General features: G+C 34.3%; 1 pseudogene; it reads left to right on the top strand.

Annotated features, from left to right (window-relative positions):
* Positions 1-16,255: 16,255 nt before the first annotated feature.
* LOC112819862 (cytochrome b5-like) lies at positions 16,256-16,655 on the top strand (annotated as a pseudogene).
* The last annotated feature ends 10,213 nt before the right edge of the window (positions 16,656-26,868 follow it).

The following is a 26,868-nucleotide window of genomic DNA, read 5'->3' as shown; positions in this document are numbered from 1 at the left end:
ACTACATTCTGGGTCTTCTCTATGCAAAGATCATGCTAGCAGTCAGTAGGAAGAACAGATTTTGTACAGACAAGACAGAAAGCAGTACATTCAGTGGTGAAGCTATTGTAATAATTGAGATGAAAGTTAATAAGGACCCAGACTAGCAGAATGGCAATCCAAAAAAAGAAGACAAGAGATAGGTCATTATTAAATCTAGTTAATAACTCAATTATTTTACTTTGATGTGCCTCGTGTACTCAAATCTTGATATTAACTACAGCATTGAAGACTGGTCACAAAGAACTAGAAGATAATATCAATCTAAAATAATTTGACAATGTGTGTATATTTTGTAAAATCCATTTATTATGAACCTCAGAAATAGAAGAAAAACCTGCCATTGTGGGTTCAATTATGTAGCAGATTAGTAATATCACCTGGTTTATAGAGATGTAACTTCAATAACATTGATTTGATTCCATCTCTTGATTGAGAGAGTGACACAATTAAATTTCTAGTCATCTGGAACTGAGGAAAAGGAAGAACTAAATGTGGTCAATATAAAGATGGTACTACTGTTTCATTATCATCCAGGAAACCTTCTCAGGGTTGTTGAAGAACCTTTCTTTAACAAAGAGGTGAAATGAAAGCACTATATCTTCCTAGGAAGATCCATTCATTCACTTACTTATTCACTCACCTGGCCAACATTTAGTGAGCATTCACTACATGCCAGATAGAATATTAGGTTTTGGGTAAACAGAGATAAAGGAGATAAAGTTGCTGCCTTCAAGGGAGCCCATAATCTAGATAATAGCCCATATATTAGTAAGGGCAGTGGCCAAGAGAGGTTAAAGCAACTGGGTAATGTGTTACAACAGAATATAGGGCACACTGAGGCAGTAGACCTGGATGTCAGAAAAGGGAGGAGGGGATGGGGTGGTCATAAATTTGGCCAGAAAAAGGAATATCTAAGTCTTAATGAACGAGAAGTGATAATTAAAGAATAATAAAATGTACTCACATTTAAATATTAGGGCATATTTATATTTCTTACACTAATAGCTTAAGCTGTTTTCTCTAAAAGTTTAATATAGGTATATAGTTAAAGATATTTTAATTTTTCTTTTAATGTTATAGTAAGAAATATGTCTAGTTATTATTTCTAAATTTCTAAATTTAATGTTTAATTAAAATTTGGTAAAACTAAACACTACTGTAACATTGCATTCTTAAGGGATAAAGATGAAAACATCAGACTTTTCTAGAATACACTGGTAAATTAAAAGAAAAGATTACCATACAGAGAGCCACATACTCCCTAGCCCTCTCCTCTTGGCTCCTAAAATTTATCATGGGCTGTTGTTTTCCGGATCGTTATTTAGGAGCAAACATGTATTTAATTGAGACTGTTGATATGGAAATTTTCCATAATTCAAAATTCTAGTGTTGAAATACTTTTATAGACCATGTAACCCAACCTCCCATTTTTGGCATCTGAAGGTAAATTGAGGCTCAGAGCATTTAAGTGGCCTACAAGTTTATGCATTAAGCTTCTTCAAGAACTAGAAATAAAATCCAAATCTCCTTGAAATACAATTTTCTTTCCACTTTTGTAATTTGCTGATATAATTAGTTGTTATTTTATGGTACAACTGTTGACCAAAATTTGGCATAGGTCAACTATTGCCTGTGCCTCTTTCTGTAGATCCCATATTGAAGGAGAAATTATCACCTACCTTGCCAAATACCTGTCATCCAGGATCCTCTGTCCTACAAATCCAATCTGTCATCATGTCCTGTTAGTTCTACTTTTAAATAAGTTTCAGATATGTTCCCTCCTCATTATCCTTCCTGCTGTTGATCTAATTAGAGCAGTTACCACGTCCAACTCTGATTACTTTAAAAATTTTCCTACCTTCAGTCTCTCCTCCAATCTAAACTGCTACTTGCACTAGAATAAACTTTTAAGATGGTAGTTCTGATCATTGTCTGCCATTTAAAGTCCTCAAATGGTGGGGACTGCTGCCATAGGACAAAGTCCAAGAGTACCAGATACAACATGATCCAGCCCCCAACCATATCTCCCACCATAACCGCACTGGCACCCTGTAAGTAGTTTCCTGAAGGTGAAATGCTGCGTCTTGCCTCTATGCATGTTGTGTCTCTCCTCAGAATACCCTCCTCCTCCTTACCATGTAGCTAACGTATTCTTACTTTTCAAGATACCCTCAAGTGCAATTATCTCTGGGGGTCTTTACTGGCATTTCTCCAACACCTGGAGGTGTTAGATAACTCATTTTTAAGTTCTCAAAACATTTTAGGCATAAATCAATCATAGCATTACCCATCTGCAGTATTAACTGTAAATTTACATGTCTGTCTCTTCCACTAACCTTGAACTTCTTAAAGGTAGGGACCCACTTTCATCTCTGCACCACTAGAACCTAGCACAATAATTAAAACATAATTTGTACACAATAAATACTTGTTGAATAAAAGAAGAAATGATTAAAACTGAATAAATGAAATAATGAATAAGTGAATGAACATCTATAATGCAAATAAAACAGAATCCATATTTTAAAATATAATTATAGAGATAGGGACTAGATAAATGATTTTGTTACACAAGTCTAATAGATAAAAGAAATATGCAATTTTTGAGTCTATGGATTACATACTGAAAATAGCAGTATATTTATGGATTAGAAATTTTTTGTGGGAATGTTTTGTAGTAAAACTTCACCTGCATTTTAACTGCTTTGATTTTTAAGCTAAAAGGTCTTTTGAGGGTGCTCAAGTCTTCTGTACAAAATGGTTGAGTTATTAAACTCCTGGTCATGAGATCTTTTTTCTGATTTTTTGATCAACTAATGAGTTACTCACTAGCACTAGACATCTCATGAACAGACAACATGGTGGACTAACTTCAGTGATTGCTTTACTGCAAGTGCTGCAAAACTTGGGTGCAGTGGTATGAACTATTCTAAATAATATCTAACTCTAAAAAAATCTAAAAATAATATGAACTAATTCAAAAACTAATTTTAAATAATACAAATGCAATGGACAAGAGTATGTATCAAAAGAAAAATGTATGTCCCTCAATATTTTAAACTCTGGTTAAATGCCACAGCAAGTCTTCCTTTGATCTTTTCTGTGACCTTTTCAAGCACTAATTATTTTTTTAATGATCTATGAATTCAAATACATGTTTGTCATTGCTCTTCCTATGATGCATTACAGGGTATTAGCAAAGCAAAATAAATCTGATATTGAAAGTTTAATTGCACAGCTTTTGCATACACTTTAATAGGCAATGCAAAGCCTTCTCAGCAGGTGCACTATGAGATGAAGTGATTTTTCATGAAAAATTCATTATTTTTTTAAAGCACTTCTGCTAAGATACAATTTGCAGTAATGTTTTTCAAGAGAGATCAGTGAAAATCTAAAGCTGTCATTGCCAATTTGTTTTAGTTCAGATTCAAAAGGTCACCCACTTGACACAATGGAAACTAGAAATGCCCTTTTGTTTTTTTTTTGTGTCAACATGGTACACTTCATATTTTCTATCTAAAATATTTTTGAGACCTGCAACATAAGGAATTTTATACTACCCAACAAAAATTACTTAGAAAAAATAAAATTTTATAAAAATTCCCAATAAATTAATTTCAGTAGAATTCTCTAATAAGGTGGAGATCATCTAAGGATCCCCTCCTGTAAAATATCTGGGAGAATTTATGTAAAAATGCCATCTTACTCTACCATGAAAGTCTGTGACTCAAATCATGGCCCTAAACAGACTGTCATTAAAAATGTCATTTTTTTTTCCTCAAAAAGAGATGAAAGCCTCCTATAATACTATTTTATACCTAAGATTATTGTATATGGTATATGGAAGACAGGGAGATAATAACCTCATTTTTAAGATGAAAAACTGATAGCAGGAAAGATTAAAAGTCATAAAACTAAGCTAAGAGATAAGACCAAGATTCAGGAATAAAACACCTTTATTAAGTGCTATTATTGCCCAGGACAATAAAAATGCTATTCCCATGGGCATTTTTTCTTCATACAAAGCACTTTTGCATTATAGGCAGTAGATATCATGCTATATGTTATATGCAATAAGGAATATAGCCTACTTTAGAGTTAAGGGACAAAATAAAGCAGAATATAAGACATGTTATGAATACATATATTCTGAGTTATTTATCCCCCAAAATAAAATTTGGAATATATTCCTTATTGCATATAACATATATCATGGGATGGGTTACCTATAATTCAAATATGCTTTGTATGAAGAAAACACCTTAAAAAATAAAAATTTGGATAGACTATATTCTTTATAAATATTACACTATATTTCTTATCTAACATAAGAATATTTTTCTTTAAAATACCTTATATCAGTACCTTTTATCTCTACCATTACTTAAAAACATTTAAGAAATTATCTAAGCCCTAATGGTTTTTGGCTCAGCATAGCATTTCAGTATAGGTCACAGATCCAAAAAGGTGAAGAGCTCTTTCTAGGTTTTCAAGAGAGAAAGAATGGACCTTTGTTTTTGACAGAATTAAAAAAAAAAAAAAAAGAATAAGTAAACTGTTAGAACCGGTTCAGAAATAATGTTCACTGCAACTTTGATTGATTGGCTTCATTAAGGCAAGAAATCCCTATGATGTGGAAAAGTTCTCAGAAGCTCTGCTGTTCTAGGGGTTGGGAGGTTGAAGTGGTTGCTGACACTGATACTGGTGGAAGCAGCAGGGACTGAAACCAGATGTTTTAACCGAAGTTCTAAATTAATTTCCTGTCATCAGCAACCTCAGATCATGGTGGTTATCTATGTCCTCCAGGAAGCATTTCCTCCTCAGCTACCTCTGTCACTAGCTAGACCCCAAGACCTGACCTTTACTGCCCACCTGCTTGTACTCACTAATCTTTGTCTTATATTTTTCCTTATACTCTTCTTTCTGGTTTACTTCCTAATTCAGACAAGTGACACCTGAAACCATCCCTCAGGTGAAAGTGAACGCCCTGACAAGACCTCCCCCTGGCACTGACCACCCAGACCGTTTGAGCTAAACCCCCGACTCATGTCTGTGCAGATGGACCATGGAGTGACCCCTGGAATGACCAGCAATTACCTTTACCTCATTCTAATACTAATCTCTGCCCAAGGAGAAGACTCAGCCTCATTTACATAGCATGCATTATACATCAAGGCCTGTCTCCTTAAGGTACATGTGTGACCTTATGCCTGCCTCTACATACCATGACAAGGCTTCCATATCCAAAAATTTATCTTTACCCTAAACAAAAGGTACCCATTCATCCTCCCTCAGGGAGTCACTGTGTTGGAAGCTATTCCCAGTGATCACCTTATTTGCTGGAAATATCGTTGACTTTGTGGGATTACTCCACCTGGTGTATCTGACTCACCAAGGAGCAAACTCATGTTGGTTCCCTTACCCCTTCAGTATCAGGTTCTCTATTTGATTACTTTGCTTTATCATTCACTTCTCTTACAGCCTCAGAAAGAGAGGGTGCTTTTCCAACACTGACTCCCAACCTCTCTGTCCCAATCTTGGGGCACATGAAAGGTGCCAAAAATACACTATGATTTGGACGCAGGATCTAGAGCAGGCCCCATCCCTTGTTTTCTAACATCTATTATGCACCAGGGTACTTTCTCCTATGTTTGGTTCTTAAGATACATACAAGCAAACAAAACCAACCACTCAAAAATATATTTGTTAGATCCTCAACTTCTTGTTCATTTACTTCTCTTTTTACCCTTCCTATATTCAGGCTCCTTGTTAAGAAATCTTTAAGACTGAGCAAGAGACGTAAACTCAACAATAAGAAAACAAAGGACCCAATTAAAAAATAGGCAAAAGATCTAACCAGAGAAAATATACAGATGGCAGATAGGCATATGAAAAGATGCTCAACCATGGTCAATGGTCAATGCTCAAAGTCCAGGATCTCATCATTAAAATCAGGTCTATATGTGGATGGACCCCTCAGATGCGGTAACTTTTTTTCCTTTTTGAGAATTAAAGATGCTTAATTTCCAAATCTAAAAGTTGAAAATAAATTATTAACTTCAAGGTAAAAACCTCCTTTCTTTCTGTCATTAGCAAATCTCATATCATCTATCATATATATATATTTATATATCATATATATAAATATATATACACACACACATATATACATGTATATATGTATGTATTATATATATGTTTAAGCAAGTGTGTAAGAAGTGCTAAAGAGAAGGAGACATTTCAGGATAGCTTAATTGACAATTACCAGGTTCACTGATTAAATTTGGCAAATGTCTTTATTAAATGTTTATTTGAATCCAAAAGACTGACCAAAAAATCAGTTTAGCTGGTAGATTAGAACCAGATGCTTGATTAATATAACTTTTCTCCATCCTATTTTTGTGTATAAAGGTGATATTTATGGCAATTTTCAACTAATATTAAGGAATTTAAAAACAGATATTTTATCATGCTCCCTAAAGTAGTTGAAACTCTTTAATTCACAAATGATAGAAGCTCACTTCACACTAGTATAAGTACAAATGCAACAAGGCATTTATTGGTCCATGTAACTGGGAACTGTAAGAGTGGATCTGGATTCGGATCAAATGGGATGTCAAATTAACACTATCAGACCCTCCAGCTATCCTCTCTCTCTGAGCCTCAGAACCACTTCTCTGAGAGTGTTAGTAAACTCTTTTTTCTAGGTACATACCAATCCATCAAATGATCACAAGCAAGGAGAGATTTCTGCCCTTTGAAAGTCAAAATATAAAATTCCAGAGAAGGCCTCTGGACCATCTTGGTCACTACCTGTTGCTGGGCAGATCCTTGAGCCAGAGGCAGTATACTGTCATCACAGAATGGGAATGGAAGAGGGCCAATCTCCTAAAGGAAAGCAGGTGTTACCATGTTACAAGAGAAGGAAGGAAAGAGCTTTGGGACAGACTGAAAAAATAGTTTCAATATAATGTCTAATTTTACATCTAAATCAATTATTATATAAATTATCTAGCCATTCCTAAAAGTTACAAAGAAATCAGTATCTGAATTCAGGCCACTATTCCACTCTTGAAAATTAATAATCCTGATAGTCATTCATATTCATTATATGTATAAACTTTCAATACCTTGGTATTCGATGATTCAAACTTGACTAGAAGAAGATATGTATTTGTTTTTTGTCTGAACCGAGATGTACATTATATTTGTCTGAGTACATTGGTGTTGTACATTAATGTTAAAATAGTTTTTAGGTACAATTCAAATTTAAAAGTTCTTCAATATAACTTTTCCAATAAAAACACAGTATATGCAAACATAGCATGTTTAAAAAAGTAATCTTTCTCCAATAAGAAGTTGATACTACTGACATGTTGTTAACATGTTTTTTTTATTTTGAATTGTATTTTTTTAAACTTTTTAAATTTAAATTCAATTAATTAACAAATAATATCTTAGTAGTTTCAGAGGTACAGGTCTGTGATTCATCTGTCTTATATAATACCCAGTGCTCATTACATCATGTGCCCTCCTTAATGTCCATCACCCAGTTACCCCATCCTTCCACCCCTCTCCCCTCCAGCAACCCTCAGTTTGTTTCCTATGATTAAGAGTCTTTTGTGGTTTGTCTCCCTCTCTGGTTTCATCTTGTTTTATTTTTTCCTCTTTTCCCCCATGATCCTTTGTTTTGTTTCTTAAATTCCACAGATCATATGATAATTGTCTTTCTCTGATTGATTTATTTCACTTAGCATAATACCTTCTAGTTCCATCCACAACATTTTTTGTTTTCAAATTATACACCTATATGAGAAAAGAGAAAAAATGAGTAACATTTAAGATGAACTCACTTACACCTACCACCCAGATCATAAAGTAGAATTTTGCGAGCCACCCAGAAGCCCCTCCATGTAACCCATCACCATAATGAGTCCCTCTTGCCCCTAAATATAACCACTATCCTGACATTTATAACAATTACTTCCTTCTGTTTCATTGTATTTTTATCACCTAAGTATTATTGAATTAATTAAACAAGACCATCAGACCAAAATGACTCTAATACCAAGGCCTATGAAAGTAAGCAAACCAAAATGCCTAAACCTGTAAATGCCTCACAGTTATGAAATTGAAACCTAAGGACAGCCAATCAAAACCAACTAGGCTTTAAGCTATAGCCATTCAATAATTTTCTTACTTTGCTTCCACCTTTTCTCCTAACCACTTCCAGTTAGGCACTGTCCAGTTAGAACAGATTTTTGATCAAATAAACTCTTAAAATTTTTAATATGCCTCAATTTATCTTTTAACAGTATGTATCCCTAGACACCATAGTTTAATCTTAACCCCCTTTTAAAATCTTGCTGTGTCTTTTAAGTATTTGTTAATCTATAGGTTCCTCCTTCACCCCTTTCTGCCCTTAATAATTTATCTATTAAAAAACCTGGGGCATTTGACCTGTAGAATATCCCAACAGGTCACCTTAGCAGTTTACTTCTTTCACATCTATTTCTTCAGCTCCCTCAGTGATCCTGTGAGGTCCCTAACAATCCTGAATAAATCCTTTTCTGTTTAACTGGCTAGAATGAGTCCAAATGCCTGTAGCTAAGAACCCTAATTACAATGAGAATAACATTTTTATTACAAAGTTAATTTCACATATATAATTTTATACATATGTAAAGTCAAATGTAGGATGAAGATAAAAGTTCTCTGTGAGAGAATGCTTATTGAAATTTTTATTACCGTAGGCAAAAAACAAACCCATATCATGAGGAATAGTGTTGCAGCTTAGTTTCTTAAAGCCATGTAGACATTAAGATGGCAAATATTTCTAAAGGCATTTATCACTTCTTAGAACTTCATATGGACATCTCAATGGGATTAAAATCAGTAAAGATATGCGTTAATGTGAATGAAAACTTCCAGGCAGAGAAACATGTCATGAGAGACTTGTGGCAAAATTTAGGTATATTTCCAACAAAACCCAAATTAGCTATATCATTTGAAAATAAAATAAGATTTAATCTTTAATAAGTATAAACAATGTATATGATACTCCCCAAAACTAAAGGGAATCATTTATCTTTATATTCAGGTTGAAATTCTTATATAATTTAAATAAAACCAAAAACAAAAGACTCTATTTTCAATATTTTGAGGAACCTCCATACTGTTTTCCAGAGTGGTTGCACCAGCTTGCATTCCCACCAACAGTGTAGGAGGGTTTCCCTTTCGCCACATCCCGGATGTAATGTATGGTGATTAACATAACAATAAAAAATTTAAAGAAAAAAATAAAAATAAAAAGACTTAAAACATGGACAACATCCTTAACAAACAGTGAAGTCTGTAAGTATGAAGTGACTTTAAGTGTAACCATTAGATGTAAGGTAGGAAAGACCAGTCAAGCTGCAGAATTAGGACTTGAAGGGAGCCAGGAAACTTGTAAGATTACTTACAAACATTCACTGTCATCATTATAACCCAATACCTTTACTGACTACCTTATTCCGTAAATACATAAGAAAAAACCTGAGGAATAAAAGCTGGATAATAATTTAATAAACTTACCACATATTTTATATGTTTTCCATTTTACCAGGCGAAGGTCCAGAAGCGTAATTACTGTTTTAGTGAAATGTATCTTTGGCCTCACTCAGAGTGGATGAAAGCTCTCCAGTAACAGTGCCTAATAAAAAGATAAGAAAATAGTGCCAAGATATATAATAAGAATGTATAGGTCATAATACGTGATGACAAAGACATTAGCAGAGATAATGCTAAAAATCTATACCTTAAATACATGATAAATTAATATAAAGAGTGACCTATTCCAAAATACCTAGCTTAGAACAAATCACTGTTTTATTCCAAGCATTTCTTTTTTTTTTTTTAATCATTATTTGGAGACCTTATTTTTTTAAAGATATTTTTTATTTATTTACCAAACATTTCTTATTCAGTTATGTTTTACTTAATACCAAAATTCATTTACACTCCAACGTATGTCTACAGAGCACTAAAAGACAACAGCCTACAACAGGAATGGCAAGTGTGTAGCAGGCATGGTGGTATTTGTACCAGTCCTACATTTATATCAGATATTTCTAACTGATCATAGTTCACTCTTACGTGAGTCCTGGGCAAATATTCAGTCTTTCTTAACTCAGTGTTCTAGGTAACTACTATTAATTGAACAAACACAGGTAATCCTTGAGATAAAATCTATTTGCCCTCCCTGGCCTAGAGTAAATAGGCAAGAAAATAAGCTTGTATTATTCAGCAAAAGATGAGTCAAAAAACGGCCAGTAATAAACAATAACAATATGCATCATTGATAATTTCTAAGAACAATGCTTTATAATGGAAAAGTTATTAACTTAGATTTGAAAAGTCATTTTGTCAAATGGTTTCAATGTTTTTCAAACCATATTGTCTAATCTTCTATACTACAGAGTGCTTATATCCATTCTTAAAAAAGTAATATTCCATAAAAAGTAATATACTGTGAATACCCTTTACAATGCATGTTTCTGAAGAAAGCACATGTGTAAAATAGACTAACCATGTTGCATCAAATTTTGATATGTAAATGTATGCTTCTTTGGAAATATAAATTCAACTTAAAAAAATTATTGAGTTTCTACTATTGGCAACAGCACTGTAGAGATTACTGTGTGTGATTCAAAATATGTGCTCTGGAATCCTAATGCTTGGAGTGAAATCCTGGCCCCACCACTCACTAGCTGTGTGGTCTTGGAGCAAGTAACTTCTCTAAGTCTGAGTTTCCCCATCTATAAAATGTGATAAAAATAATACCTATGTCATTGTAAGTTGTATAGACTAAAGAGATATGATACTGCAACACAAACTATAGCGTCTACCTCTAGGAAACATTCAACAATTTCAGGTATCATTGTTATTGTTGTTCTTATTATTATAAAAGTTACTATTATTATTATTATACAAAGACCAATAAGATTCATTTATTATTTTCAACTCTTGCTTCAAGAGTCTGGAAGCATGGAGTAGGAGAATAGGTGGAAATTGAGAGATGGAAGGAAGAAATAGAATATGTATCAGAATAATACTGCTATAATATATAACAGAATATTTGAATATTGATATAAAAATTGCTATATCAATTCAACCTGGACTGTAAGAATTCAAGAATATAGGTGAAAGGATTAAGTCCTCACTGAGAAGATAAAATTTGAGAAAGACCTGGAAAGATGCACATGATTTCAGCAGACAGAGGATCAACATGAGTAGAGCCAGAAAGAAAGCAGAAGACATATTTGGAGAGTAATGAGCCAAGATGATAGTAGCGAGTAGGGAAAAATGTAAAAATATAATTTAAAAGGCACACTGAACCATACTTTGAAGGGCCAAGAATGTTATGCTGGATTGAATTTTTTAATTGAAATATAGTTAACATACAATGTTTCTTCAGCTTCAGGCATAAAACATACTGATTCAACAATTCTATACATTACTGTAATGTTACTACAATATTATTGACTCTATTCCCCACTCTGGACTTTTAATCTCCATGGAAATTAAGTTAGAGACTCAGCATGTAATCTGGACCTAGAAGTCTGTTATAATACTAAGCCATAATCAAGCGCCTTTGTGAGGCAATGATGACCCCAGCCCCAAAACTTAAGAGGCCAGCCAAGTGTACTTTATTTCTTTACTTCAAATTATAAAAAATACTATTTTAATTAACATTTTAGAATTACAGAGAAAGTCTCATAAAATCTAATTTATTTCAGAATTTTCACAATGATACTCAAACCTGTCTAATCCCTCTCTAATAATAACCAGTAAGTAGAGACTATGTAGAAAAGCTTTGCAAAACTGATATTTTAAACATATAAAAATACCTGGATAATAAACCACATTAATAGAAACATCTTAAATATCAAAAGACAATCTCTAAATACTTATTATAAAAGTAATTATTGAGTTCTAAATTCTATATTCAGCTAAAAAGCAGTGGATTTGGTTTTAGAATGACTACAAAATGGTTGGAAAACTTCTCTTCAAATAAGGTTACCTATTTAAAGAAATAAGATACACGTGTTTAGAAAAAATTAAATACCATGTTAAATGGCAAAACAAAAACAAAAGTAAAGGAAGCTAAATTTTTTGAGAGCTGCATAATATACATCTTGTATCTCATTGAATCTACCCACAAGCCCTGGTTTTGTAAGAAGTCACCAATAAAACTTGTTCTTGCTAGCACAGAAGGCTAAGGCTGGGCTATGGAGCTAGAAGTTCAAATGTTAGTGCTGCCCTTTAGAGGCTTTGTGATCTTGGGCAGATGATTAAACCTCTAAGTCTCTGGTTCTTCATTTGTTAAACTGGAAAAGCAATAGCATTTAATGTGCAGACATGGTGTGAAGGGCAACTAAGGAAATATGTGTGAAATAATAATGCCCTATGAGAGCATTTATACAGAGTGCTCTCTAAGGAATCCTAGTCCTAGAAAATTATGACCAGAAAAGGTTCTATAGTCTTATGGACTAATGCTTGAAAAATCCTATGTAGAACTTCTACATAAACTGTTCTATTGTTTGACAAATAGATAATCTCCCCAAACTCACAAGTAGAAAGAAATAGAAGTACAATATTTAATAAAACTGGGTGATATCTTCAAACCCAAAATACAATATAAGAAGGAAATAAACAGACCTGTAATGCATTTAGCAAAATGGTCGCTGTTATAACTCAGAGACTTCCAAAGATAATAATTGGAAGAAAGTTTGTTCCACAGATCCATGATGATGTTCATAGTTGAACACTCAGAGGTGACAGAATTAAACAAGTTGAGGAGGGGTGAATGAAAACAGGAAGATTGGTGGAAAGTCTAAAAAGGAAATTAAATATTGAAGCCCCTACCATAACCTCCTATATCTCTAAGTGAAAAACTGTAACCACCACCACTGACCATCCTGAGAAATCAACCTTTTCTGTACCAATTGAACCAGAGAGGCAAGAGATTCACAGACACTAGGCACCATGGTGGATAGCAGGGCAGGGAAGCAGGATGGCGGATGGGGAGGAAGAATGAAATATGGGGGATATGGGGTTGCCTGAAAAAGAAAAACTGAAATCGCATATTCAAGTTTAAATAAATATCTCAAAATCATAAATTGAGGATAGTATGAGTACATAATTTAAAAATATCGAGGTAAATATTTAAAAATAGCTAAGAGTTGAGAGTGGTACCAACAGGGAATGCTGTTTTGATGATTAAAAGAGATAAAGCAGGAGACTGCATTTTTAGTTGTAATCCTTTTAACACTATTAGACTTTATTAAGTATTCTTCCATGTATTTTTTTTAATTTAGAAAGTATTTGAAGATAGGGGCAGATCACAAGAGTCCCTAACCATGTCCTTATTCTGTAGCCTTCAGATATTAAAAATTTGGTAAAGTGCACTTCCATTTTCTTTCTTTTTTTTTTAATTGAAGTATAATTGACATACAACATTCTATTACTTTCAGGTGTACAACATAATCATTTGATATCTGTATATATTGTGAAATGATCACCACAATAAGTCTAGTTAACATCCATCACCATACATAGTTACAAAAAAAATTGGGGAGTATGTGATAAGGACTTCTAAAAATCTACTCTCTTAGCAACTTTCAAATATACAATATAGTATTATTAACTCTAGTCACCACGTTGTACATTATATCCTCATGACTTATTTTTTTTAAACTGGAATTTCATAATTTTTGACCTCCTTTATATATTTCACTCACCCTCCACCCACCCTCCTACCTCTGGCAGCCACCAATCTCTTCTCTGTACCTATGAGCTTGGTTCTTGTACTTGTTGGTTTGTTTAAATCCCACATATAGCACTTTTATTTTCTTAAGTAGCCCATGAGCACATTAAGGGACTTCAAATTTAAAATCAGAAAGATACAAACTATTTTAAATATCATAGAACTCCTTTTTGATGGCTAGCATTTGAATACCCATATGCTCCACATTATACATACCCACTGTCCCAAGTTTCTACCCCTGCCCAGATAACAGACATCCAGGGTGCTTCCAGCTCATCTCCATGAACATTTCTACAAAGAAAATCCCCATGTATGTCCCCTTAATTCCTCTTAGATATATACTCAGAAGTAGAATGACACTTACACTTCTTCTAAATAAGTCATGCTACATTGTTCTCCACTAACACCAGGAATGCAATAGAGTTTTTATACCTTCATGTCTCAGTTGCTACTATCCATCTTTCTAATGTCTGCTAGTCTAGTGATTTAAAGTCATAGCTAAATGTTGCTTTAATGAGCATTTCTTATATTATGCATTATTTTGAGCATCTTATCACAGGCCTCTTAATTTTCTCAGTTTATTCATCTTTAAATTTTGTGTTAATCTATTTTTACCTTTTTCCTGGGGTGTATTTTTCTAGTTGATTTGCAAGAGTCACTTGCATATTTTAAATATTAAACCCTGGTTATTATTGGATTTTGCAAGTAGCTTTCTTCCAGTTAGTGACTGTTGTCCAAGGAGTCCCTAATTGAACAGAATATTTAATTTCAGGTAATGTTATCATTCATGGTTTTTAAGTTTAAGCAATCCTTCTGAGTTCTTGACATAGACTATGGAATTTTATGCAGCAGTTAGAGGCTACATTAGATGTACAAGTAACAACATGAACAATGTCAAAAAGGAGGACTCAGTTTTAAAAGAAATAAAATGAAAAATATAATACTACTTATATTAATTAAGAATATATTAATATAAAACAATATGCTTTTGGAGGAACATATTCAAATTTAAATACATAGATTAAAAATATTTAGTTTTCAAAGAGGGGAAAATGAAAGTGAGGTATGAGAGAAAAAAGAGAAAGAAGGAAAGAAAGGAAGCTTTGTATGGACCAATGAGAAAAATAAGTCATGGACTGAAAAATGCAGTTAAGTTCAATTAACTGCCACCTAAATCTCAAAACAAAGTTGATCCATATAAATGAAATCCAGAAGTCTGATCAAAAGCTACATCGGGGGTGCCTGGGTGGCTCAGTCGGTTAGCTGCCCTCAGCTCAGGTCATGATCCCGGGGTCCTGCGATGGAGCCCACTGGGCTCCCCACTCAGTCGGGAGTCTGCTTCTCCCTCTGACCCCCGCCCCATGCAATTTCTCTCACTCTCTCTCTCTCAAATAAATAAAATCTAAAAATTAATTAATTAATTAATTAATTAATTAAAAGCTGCATCACTACAGAGGACCAACTCTACCTTAGGATACTTACAGATAAAAACAAGGATCCATAATTACTAGAATCAGAATTGAACATTTATTTTCAAAACAGATTAAGTTTTTATCACTACGTGAACACAGATTTCCTGTGAGCTTTTTAGAATTTTTTTCCTTTGCTTAGGATTTTGAAGAACTACATAATAATTGAACGAGTAGTTCTTAATCCTCTAAGTTTGAAGGACTGGTGAAATTCCAAAATTAAATATTTATAGGTCTGACCAAGTGTTGCAGACATTTTATTTGGCCAAATAAGTATATCTTATAAATCAATGCCAACCACCATCTATTATTACCATAATTTCTAAATAACAGGACTATGGAAATTCATAACAATAAGAGCATAATCTCAAAGTAAAGGATAATTCTTAAATCAAACACATTGTTTTATGCAAAATATACATTATCCTCATTTTTCTCACTGTAATATGAACTACTGAAAATGTATTGTGGTAGAATGACATTTAAGAAATACTGAACTAGAAATTATCAATAAAATCAAACACTCCAGGAACGCAGTTCTACATTATAGTCACAGAAAGAAGGAAGATGTAGTTTGTTTCTGTACTAAGGGTTATGCAAAATACGAAGTGTATGCCAAAAATAAATGTTATATGTATCACTAATAATTAAACAAACTAATTGTTAACTTTAATATGTTAGAAAACAATATAAAATAATTATCAACTAATATCTTAACATTTGATCTTCAAAAAATTCTTCTGAAATGAAACTTGTCAATATTCTGGTATTCTGAATTTTTCTTTAAAAATACCAGCACAATCTCTAGAAAATGAGGCTCTGGGTGTGGGGCCACGGTGCCAGGAATGTCCGGGGCCCAACCAGATGAGATGCACGCTCTGCTGCACCAGGCTCGGCTGGTGTCTGCCCTGCCTGAGGTTTACTGCGTCCCGAAATGTCTGGGCAGTTGGACCAGACTGTCAAGTACTACACCCTGGAAAAGATCCAGAAGCACAACCACAGCAAAAGCACTTGGCTGATCCTGTACCACAAGGTATATGATGTGACCACAATTTTGGAGGAGCATCCTGGTAGGGAAGAAGTCTTAAGAGAACAAACCGGATGCTACTGAAAACTTTGAGGATGCTGGGCACTTTACAGATGCTTGAGAAATGTCCAAAACATACATCACTCATCCAGATGACAGATCAAAGATAACCAAGACTCAGAAACTCTCATTACTACTTATTTCTAATTCCAGGTGGTGGACCACCTGGGTGATCCCAGCCATCTCAGCACTGGTGGTAGCCTGAATGTATCACCTCTACACTAAACACATTCTCAGAAGCCAGTGAAAGAAAAGACCGCTTTGGGACCTGGGAGAAAGAGGCCAATGTTAGCTGCTTCAGCTGACAGAAACCATCCCCTGAAAAATAATTTTATTTATTTTTTTTAAATTGCATAATATTTTTTACTATTTAATTCTTTAAAAATTACTTTTGTTGTTCAAGTGAACTGCTGGGAAAATGCAGTTGTATCACTTACAAAAAAAGTCCATCAGATGGTACTTAGATGGCAATAAGAATTTATAGTCTTTAACCCATAGTTATTGACTCACTGGCACAGCCAAAGGCAAGGTTTACCAGCTGTCAGGCCTTTATGAAATGTGTTGATTAATTCCTGTTTGGTTTCCATGATTGTGTATAGTTAAAAAAATAACCCAGGTGGGTCGCCTGGGTGGCTCAGTTGGTTAAACCGCTTCTTTCAGCCCAGGTCATGATCCCAGGGTCCTGGGATCGAGCCCCACATCGGGCTCCCTGCTCATGCAGGAAGCCTGCTTTTCCCTCTGCCTGCCGCTCCCCCTGCTTGTGCTTTCTCCCTCTCCCTCACTCTCTCTCGCTCTCTCTGTGTGTCAAATAAATAAATCTTTAAAAAAAAAAAATAATAACCCAGGTATATAACCTTAGTTTTTTAGGACACAAACAGGTGTATGACTATACACATGACAGGTCAAACTTTGATGTTTATATTTATGTACCTTTACTAGATGAATGCCACACAAAGTAAATTAAGTTTATAAAATCATAAAGGGTAGAAACCAACTTAAAGATATTGCCATAAACAATTATTTCTTATATATAATGGAGAGAGTTAGAAGATTGATTTTACTAATTTTTTGGACTTCAATTTTTATTTAAATTCTAGTAGTTAATATGTACTGTAATACTGGTTTCAGGAGTAAAATTTAGTGATTCATTACTTTCATATAGCACACAGTGCTCAACACAAATGCCCTCCTTAATACCCATCACCCATTTAGCCCATCCCCCAGCCCACCTCCCCTCTAGCAACCCTCAGTTTGTTCTCTATAGTTAAAGGTCTCATGGTTTGCTTCCCTCTCTATTTTTTTCCTTTCCCCTATGTTCATCTGTTTTTGTTTCTTAAATTCCACATATGAGTGAAATCATATGGTATTTGTCTTCCTCTGACTTACGAAAATAATTTTAATACACCTATTTCCCTTTTTTCCTATATTAAAACCAAACCAAAAAGAACTCTTCTGTTCTTTCTACTCCTGAACTCTTAGAATGTGCCTTTTTGTTCAACTTTTTTTTCGATGTTCTATCACTACATAATTTACTTATTGTAGGCATGATCTTTTTTAAAAATATATCTGGCTTTTAAAATGTATTTTTAAAAATCTCTAGAAAATGGAAAGATCATAAGGCTATTCATCTTTTAAAATCTGAGTAGTCAATGATAGCTTGACAATATTAAAATCTGCTAACTGGCTTATTCTTAGACCAAATTGACCACTACTTTGTTCTTTAATCTATTGAAGATGATAAATCTCACTGAGAAATTAATCTACTTAACTTCCATTTTGTCCTAAATAAAGAGAGCTAGATATTTCCCCATTCAAATCAAAAAGGAAAAAAGTCATTTAAATGGTACTCATAGGTTTTCTGTTTTAAAAAAAAAGTAAAAAAATTGTTAAAGTTACAAAAAATTAAAAACAACTTTTAAAATGTAAATATATTGCTGAAATCTTATTTCTTCCCAGCATAATTATTAAATAATCATTAACTTTATGAAAATTTTTTAAAATAGATGGCATATAGATAAATAGATGATGACAGAGAGAGAGAAAGAAAGAAATAGATACAACACCTGAGGTATATGCATGAATAACTGAATTTTGTGCTGATATAAATATTGAATTTTGGCAATTTAAAAAAATAGGTTAATGCTTAAACTCACATTCAGAACTTATTTGAAAAAACTATTAAAGATTTGAGACACCGACAAACTTTCCATTTCAATTTTAAATGTTCAAAAATTCCATGTAAAAGTGAAGCTGTCAGAAAAATTATGCAATTCAGTGAGATTGTCAACACAGAATGGAATTTTACTTTGTATTTCAGAAGTCTTCTTAGGAAGTTAAATTTCACAGGTGACCTACATTCTGCAGTCACCCCAGTCTGGCTTGTCACAATATGGAATAAAAGTGTTATTCTCATATTTGAGCACTTTATAGTCAACATTTATAAGATGAAAGAAATAAACTGCCTAGTATATCTGGCTCGAAAGGAGTGTCAACTCAAAGAAAGCCTTTTATAAAAATCATGGTATTACATCACTTTGAGTTCCATTTTAACAGGAACTAGTTACTGGGGCACAAGGAATTCTGAATATACTCTGATCCATATCACAACATGTCTCACCTGCAATTGCTTCCCATTTAGCCTTTATTCATAAATATTTGCCTTCTGTCTACATTCAACATACATCCACAGTAACCAGAACGAGATTTGTGAAATGCAAACCAGATGTGTTTCCTCAGCTTAGAAGTTTTCAGTGATTTCCCATTACCCTTAGTTAAGATAAATCTAAAATTATCCACATGGCCTGTAAGACCATGTGATCTTGCCCCATCTCTTTCTCAAGCTTCATCCCAAGCTGCACACCTTCTCATTTCCACACTCCATCCATATTGGCCTTCCTTAACTCCTCATCCATGCTCCTTCTCACTCCAGTGTCTTGCACATGTTTCTCCTGCCTGTAGTGCTCTCCTATCTCCTCCTCTTTCATTTAGCTAACTCCTAGCCATGCTCATCTCAAGCTGCATTACCTCAGGATGATTTTCCCAATCCATGTAAGTCCCCTATTGTAAACTCCCAGATTTTTCTGCAATTCTCCCTCATGGTACCTACCATCCTTGCAATTTCTTTTCTGATTTCCACCTGCTCAACAAAATTATGAATGCAAAAGGGCAAAGATTATGTCTATCTTGTTCACTGTTGCTTATCCTGGTACCTTCCATGGAGTAGCCAGATGTTTGATGAATATCTGAAGAATCAATTTTAAAAATGGAAGGAATTGGTATTTCAAAGCATAGCTAAGAATTTATATAGTAAATGAAAGGGTAGGAGAAAGTAGTAGTTAGTTTTAATGGATTTTACTTTAAATGTAAACAAAAGGAAGAAATAACAAAGATAAAAGCAGAAATAAGTAAAATATAAAAAGATAGAGAAAATCAAGAACACCAAAGTTTTTTCTTTAATAAATTGATAATGTCCTAGTAAGACCAATTAAGTATATTACCAACATCAGAAAATGAAACAAGACATCATTACAGATAATACAGACTTTAAAAGGATAATAAGAAGATGCTATGAAAAATTTTATGCCAATGAATTTGACAAAAATGAAATGGGCACATCTGGAGAATGGATAAATAAATTTTGCTATGTTGACATTATGGATATATTACATGATATGTAGCAATATAAAGAGAATTTTCTATTGATACTTACAACATTATATTGAATGACAGAAGACTGTCACAAAAGCAAATGCATTGTATATTTCCATTTATATGAAGTCTATAAACAGGTAAAAATAGTTAATGGAGATAAATAAAAGAATTATGGTTGTCATTAGGACTGGTATTGACTGGAAAAGGAAATGGGGAAACTTTCTAGGACAGTCTTTCTCAACTGAGCGCTGTGAAAGAATTAAGTCTTACAGAAATGATCTGAGTGACTATTGTTCTAATTCTCCTAATATTAGGAGATGCACAATACCAACCTAGATGCACAAGAAGTAAGTTAATTCATTAGAAATGGTATATGCCATCAGCTTTAGGGTTAAATTCTCTCCTACAGTCCCAGTTGAGAACTATCTAAGGCCCTACTGTCCCATACTGTAACCACTAGTACATATGGTAATACGAATTAAATTTAAAATACTTAAAATTAAATTAAATTAAAAATTCAGTTCCTGAGTCAGACTAGCCACATCTCAAATGCTCAAAAATCACATGTGAGTAGTGGCTACTACATTGGCAACACAGATATAGGACATTATCACCATCCACAGAAAGTTCTATTGGACAGTGCTGGTCTATGGTTGGGTGATGGTTATTTGGGTTCTTACAATTGTCAAAGTTTATTGAACTATAAAGTTAATATCCATGCATTTAACTATATGCCGACTTTAACTCCAATTAAAAAAATTTTAAAACTAGTAAATATAGTTTTAAATCATATAAGAATAAGGTTTAAAGTTCAGTGATAGTAATGTGTTATGCCTCATGAAACATGGAAAACAAAAATCAATTTTCTTATTTTCTTTTATCAGTTTTCATAATATAGCAAATCAAATGAACTATAGCATTTCATATGATTACCAATCTTGAGTAATCACTTTCCATGAAAAGGGCAATTTGGAAATGTGTATCTGAGCTTGAGTTCATTGTGTAATATAATTAATATCCCCAGGGCTGGTCAGATTTGTACTACATTCATTTCACCCAATTTGTCTGTAAAGGATCACAGGACCAGGGTATATTGCTGCAATACATGGACTAAGTACTTAATATTCAAGATAGGATTTAACACAGCACAGTTGCTGAAAAGCATCACTATCACTACATATAATAAAACACCTTCTATTAAGTTAAATATATCAGCATTTTTCATAAAGTCAAGCAACCAGACTTCATATTATAAAACCGCAAGACACTACTAATTGGACTCTAAAATGAACTTGCTAAACAAGTATTTCAATGGATTAAAATTAAAGAGAATATACAGATTTCAAGGGCATTGGTTTAGACCAAAATGTCTTAGAAGCAAAAATCAAAGTCACTAAAGGTTGTTCTCAGTCAGTAAGTATCCAACTTAAAGTAAAATGTGATATTTATTCCAAATAAACAAAGAAGCAAAAAAAGAAAATGAAAAAAAGTGGCTCTGTCTCCTGGATTAGCCTATAGTAAATTTCCTATCAAGACCACATTCACCTTAAAAAAAATCCCAGTCAAACAAAATGTAATAGTTGAATTACTGTCCATGGTCTAAGCATATACAGACATACAGTTTAGTGCCCATATGTCTAAGTCTGCCTTAAGACTCAGGAGGTCCCCTTAATACTGTAAAGATTAGTTCTAATTTACATAGCTCAGACACAGTGAGCTCAAGTTGGCTCATACTGTGTCACAAGAGCCTACTACCACATCTCTCCCCATCTCATCTACCAAGAAATTCAGTAGATGCTACTTTCAAGATATATCCAGAACTCAACTACTTGGCACACTGTCACTGTTAATGCCCTGGACCAAGCCACTAACAGCTCTCCCTGGCTCTTCCCTGTTCTTAATTCTTGACTAGAATGGCATTCTAGCCCCCTGCTGTCTATTCTCAGAACAGCAGCTCCAGGGACACACACTCCTGTCACTCCTTTGCTCAAAACCTTGTCATGGTCCCTGATCTCTCATGCCCAGGAAAAGCCAAAGTCCCTGTAGTGGCCCATTCATCTGTTTCCACTCTGAACACGATTTTAGTAACTTCTCCTCTCACTTGCTCTACTCCAGCCACACTGGCTTCTTGGATATGCCAGAACTCCCACTTCAGTGCCTTTGCTTGAACTGTCTCAGTGGTTAGAATGTTCTGCCCCTAATCTGAACAGCTACCTCTTTCACTTCCTTCAAGGCTTTGCTCAAATGTAATAAGCCCAGTTCTGATCACACTATTCCAAACTGCAGTGCCCTCTTTATCCATCATCCTTCCCCCCATCTCAGCATTTCCACTCCCCTTTAACCTGCTCTACTTTGTCTTTCTTCACAAAGCACTTAACAACTTCTAACATATTTTAGTACTTGCCTATTTTGTGTAAATAAAGGTGTATGATGCCTAAACCCTTTATAAAGGAAAGGGCTTTTGTCTACTTTGTTCACTCATGTATCCCAAGCCTCTGGAATAATGCTTGACACATTATAGATGCTCAAGAAATGTTTGTTAATGGATAAACATTTAATGGCTAATCCAAACTCTAGAGAATGTCGAATGGCTTCATCATTTCTTCCTTGATTTTAAAATATTTGACAACATAACTGGCTCTGAAAGCCACCCAATAGGTTGTGGGTCTGAGAACGTTTGAAATTGTTTAATCATATCTGCAATTCCGTTCTGTAAACTAAAGTCTGTCAGAAATCTAATGCCAGAATCGTTATGGGGATTTTCTTTCTCACTGCATCACTTCCAAGAGCAGTTTGAATCATTTCCTGAGTCCCTAAAGTTTGTAAATATACAATCTACTTTTTAACTGGTAAAGAGACCCTAGGTTTGTGAAAAGGTTTTAAGCAGATTTTAGGCACACAAGGGCTAAACCTTTAGCGCTAAAGCTAACCTTTGGTTTACAGAAGCAAAGAAACAAATAATTGAAGCACCCAGTGAGATTTTATGCTTGCCTGCTACACTATTTTATACCTACACATAAACTACTTTCCATTTCCTCTACTGGATACTAACAAAGTGTAAATAACAATTCAAAATTTAGAAGTGTAAAATTTTTATTCCAAAGAACTGGTAGAATTAGTGTACTTTGTATTGATTAATGGTATAGGTGGGGATGAGAAAAATTATGTCATTATATTTGAATATTACAATTACAAAATTTTATGAAATGGTTAAAAATTATATGGAAATGATCGTATGCAGTTTGAAGCAAATTTCTACAATGGCCTCCAGACATAATTTCTCCACAGACATGAAGAGATATAAAGTAAGAAATAGACTACCTCTGTTTAAAAAACGGTGTTGCAATACTATGTATACTTAACATATGCTCAAAAAGCTTACAATTCATTGCTATCAATGACAACCACTACTCACAGCTTTAGCACAAGTTAAAGGAATAGAAAAGAATTTTTACACTATCATGAGTGCCTAAATGGGAAGAGGTAAAAGAAGAACAAAATATAAGGGGATACTAACTTCTCCATACCTCTGGAGGGTAAGGAGGTTGTTTGTTTGTTCGTTGCCATCATTTAGAAAGAAGAGTGATGATGCTTGAACCACATTTTTATCTGCCAACTTTTGGCAGAAATATCTAAAGTAAGTGGTGCAAAGAAGAGTTTTGGCTCCTGCTATCATGGCTGATAACCACAGGTATCAGCATTGTACCGTGACACAAGAAATAGAATAACTGTAGCAAAATGTTCATCATCTCTACCCGGTCCATCCATATGTAACTCAATGGGCACTGTTCTCATAGACAAGATAAGCAGCCTTGGAGTATAGGTGACCACAAGATATAATGGGACCACAGACTTTAAAGCGAATCTTTACTGGTTTGAAAGTTCAAGCTGGAAGCAAGTCAGCTAAAGAGGAAGTATCATAAACCAATAATGCATATAAATAGCATTGTTCTATTGTTAATTAAGTCCTTAGGTATTTATTAAAATTTCTTCTTGCTCTATATCTTTAGCTAGGAAAAACTTAGACTTCTCTTGCCTCTAGAATTCTTGTTTCACTGTGAACAAAATATTTAGATACAACATATGAAAATTTTCCAGTTTTGCTATATCTTTCGATTGAGTAACAGATATTCAGCGACTGCCTACACTTTGCTAGACACATGTTGGGAATACAACAATAAATAAGACAGGTAGTGCCTGAGATATGTAACAGAGCATAAACACATGGCCCTCAATTAGAACCAGACAGGTCAATGTATATGTTCATGGCTTTCTAGACAAAAAAAAAAGAAACAAACAAACAAAAAAAAAAACATAAGTATATTTAAAGCCAGCTACTACTATGAAAGCAGAGCTCTGGAAAGTAAACACCCTAAGTTTTTGCCATAAAAGATAGCAAAAGGTGAGGAAAAGGCAGGCAAAAATACCTGCTGCATGTTACACTCAGTGCCTCAGGATGATATTTTCCACAATAAATTTCAATTAAATCTCATTTTCTGTGCTTTATACTCTTCCATCAAAACATCAAATAATCTAACTTAGGAATTCATTGTTCAAACATACTTGTACATGTGTGCAAATGTGTAAATACAAAGGTGTTTATTAAAATATTATTTGTAATTTTTAAAATAACAGAAATAACCTAAATACCTAAAAATGTGGGACTTAGTAAATAATTATTTGTATAATGGGGATATTAGATAGCTATTAAAAAGAATGTGTCTAATTCACATATACAGGCATAGAACAATGCCTTGAAGTTTTGGAGTTTGTCTTTTTGTTTTTTAATATTTTATTTATTTATTTGAGAGAGAGAGTGAGCGTACAGGAGGAGAGGGAGAAGCAGACTCCCTGCTTAGCAGAAAGCCATATGCATGTGGATCCCAGGACCCTGAGATCATGACCTTAGCAGAAGGCAGACATTTAACTGACTGAGCCACCCATGCATCCCAGTGCCTTGAACTTTTGTTAAGTGAAAAAACACAAGAAGCAAATGATATTCATGGTTACATTGCATTTATGTTTTTTAAGTATATGCATATAAACATTTATATATAAATAAATAAAGTCTAGAAGGATAGTATCCAAGCTGTGAACAGTGCAACAATTCCAAATTTGTACACTTCGTGTACTATTTAAAACATTTAAGGGGGGGGGGCCTGGGTGGCTCAGTTGTTAAGTGTCTGTCTTCAGCTCAGGTCATGATCCCAGGGTCCTGGGATCAGCCCAGCATCAGGCTCCCTGCTCAGTGGGAAGCTTGCTTCTCCCTCTCCCACTCCCCCTGCTTGTGTTCCCGCTCTTGCTGTGTCTCTTTCTGTCAAATAAATAAATAAAATCGTTATAAATAAATAAAACATTTAAATGAACAATATTGCTTTTCTAATAAAAGATAATTTTTCATTGGGTAGGTCTCTCTATTCTTTGCCAACCACCTAATTATGAAGAAATGGCTTGTGATCCTACTAAAATGAACTTAGAAAAACACCAATTATAGAATAAAACCAATGCCAGTCTGCATGCACAGGTTGGCCTACCATCCCAACAAACAGAGAAACTGATTCCCAACTTATAAGAACTAATCAGGAAGTGCCTTTAGCAGAAAATTTTTGTCATCTCCCACTATGAGACTGACAGAATCATGATGGTACCACAAAATCTAGGCATTCACTGTAGCCTGAAGTCTAGTCAAGAACTTGACATCCTTTACCTCTTGTAACTTCCTTGCCAGTGACTATGAGGGCCAAGGTGGGGTGGGAGGGGAGTCTTTCAGTTCTGTGGAAATTATTAAAATTGTCCTCATAAAGAAACTGGTTGGAATCACCAGTTCAAAAACTAAATCTGTATGTGACCTCACCAACGAGGAATCAGTCTCCCATTTTGCTTCATTGGGTCAAATACCTAACCTATACCATGATAACAGTACAGAGACAAGAGAGAATGACTGAGTAAGCCAATTCACAGGGTTATAACTTGGAGTCTACCTTTGGCCAGTCTGAAGAATATATGTATGTGGGTCACCTTTTTAGGTGACAAATGGTTGAGAGTTTTATTTTTGCTTTCAGCACAACTATAAAAAAAAAAAAAGTCAACCTATATTATCTGGTAAGGGGGAAATAAGTCAAATACCAAGACCAGGACTTAATCCCTAAGCAGTCAGTCTGGTGCCAATAAGGGAGGTCTATGCTTCTCAATATGAGATCTCAAATAGATATGGATTCAGCTTTCAATTCTGCATGAAAAACATCAAAATTGTTTTCATAAATCTGTAATGTTCTCATTTATTTGGCTGTTATTTATTTAACAAATATTTATTGAGCAACTATTCTGTGCCGAGAATATTCTAGACAGACAAGAAACCCCTCTGTCACTTCAGTGGGAGTGTTAAGCCAGCAATATGTAAACAAACAGCTCCGAAGGGGATCCTGTCACCTCCCTACAAACACATAGATTTTCTTCTCCTTAAGATTGGCGTACCCCACAATGTAGTACTTGGATCTATTTTCTTTTCTATCCACACTCACTTCCAGTTTTGTGACTCCAACATTTATACCTCAGGCCTAGAGTTCTTTCTGAACTTGAGATCTATATACCTAACTATTAACATTTTTACTTGATAGGAAGTAGACATCCCCGATTTGACAAATATCTAATCTTCCCTCTCAAACCTGAAACTCCATGTATCCATCCAAAAACCTGGGCATCCTTGATGTTCCCGCCACTCTCTGTCATTTAGCTACCCAGCCGACATCCCGCATCCAATTTGTTAGAATATCCTGCTTTCTCTACCTATAAGACAAACCCAGAATTAA

Source organism: Callorhinus ursinus, unplaced genomic scaffold (genome assembly GCF_003265705.2).
Source record: "Callorhinus ursinus isolate GAN/ISIS: 27379988/994484 unplaced genomic scaffold, GSC_fseal_2.0 scaffold3, whole genome shotgun sequence".
Lineage (NCBI taxonomy): Eukaryota > Metazoa > Chordata > Mammalia > Carnivora > Otariidae > Callorhinus > Callorhinus ursinus.
The sequence above is the reverse complement of the archived record's forward strand: the minus strand, read 5'-3'. Positions and strand labels throughout refer to the sequence as shown.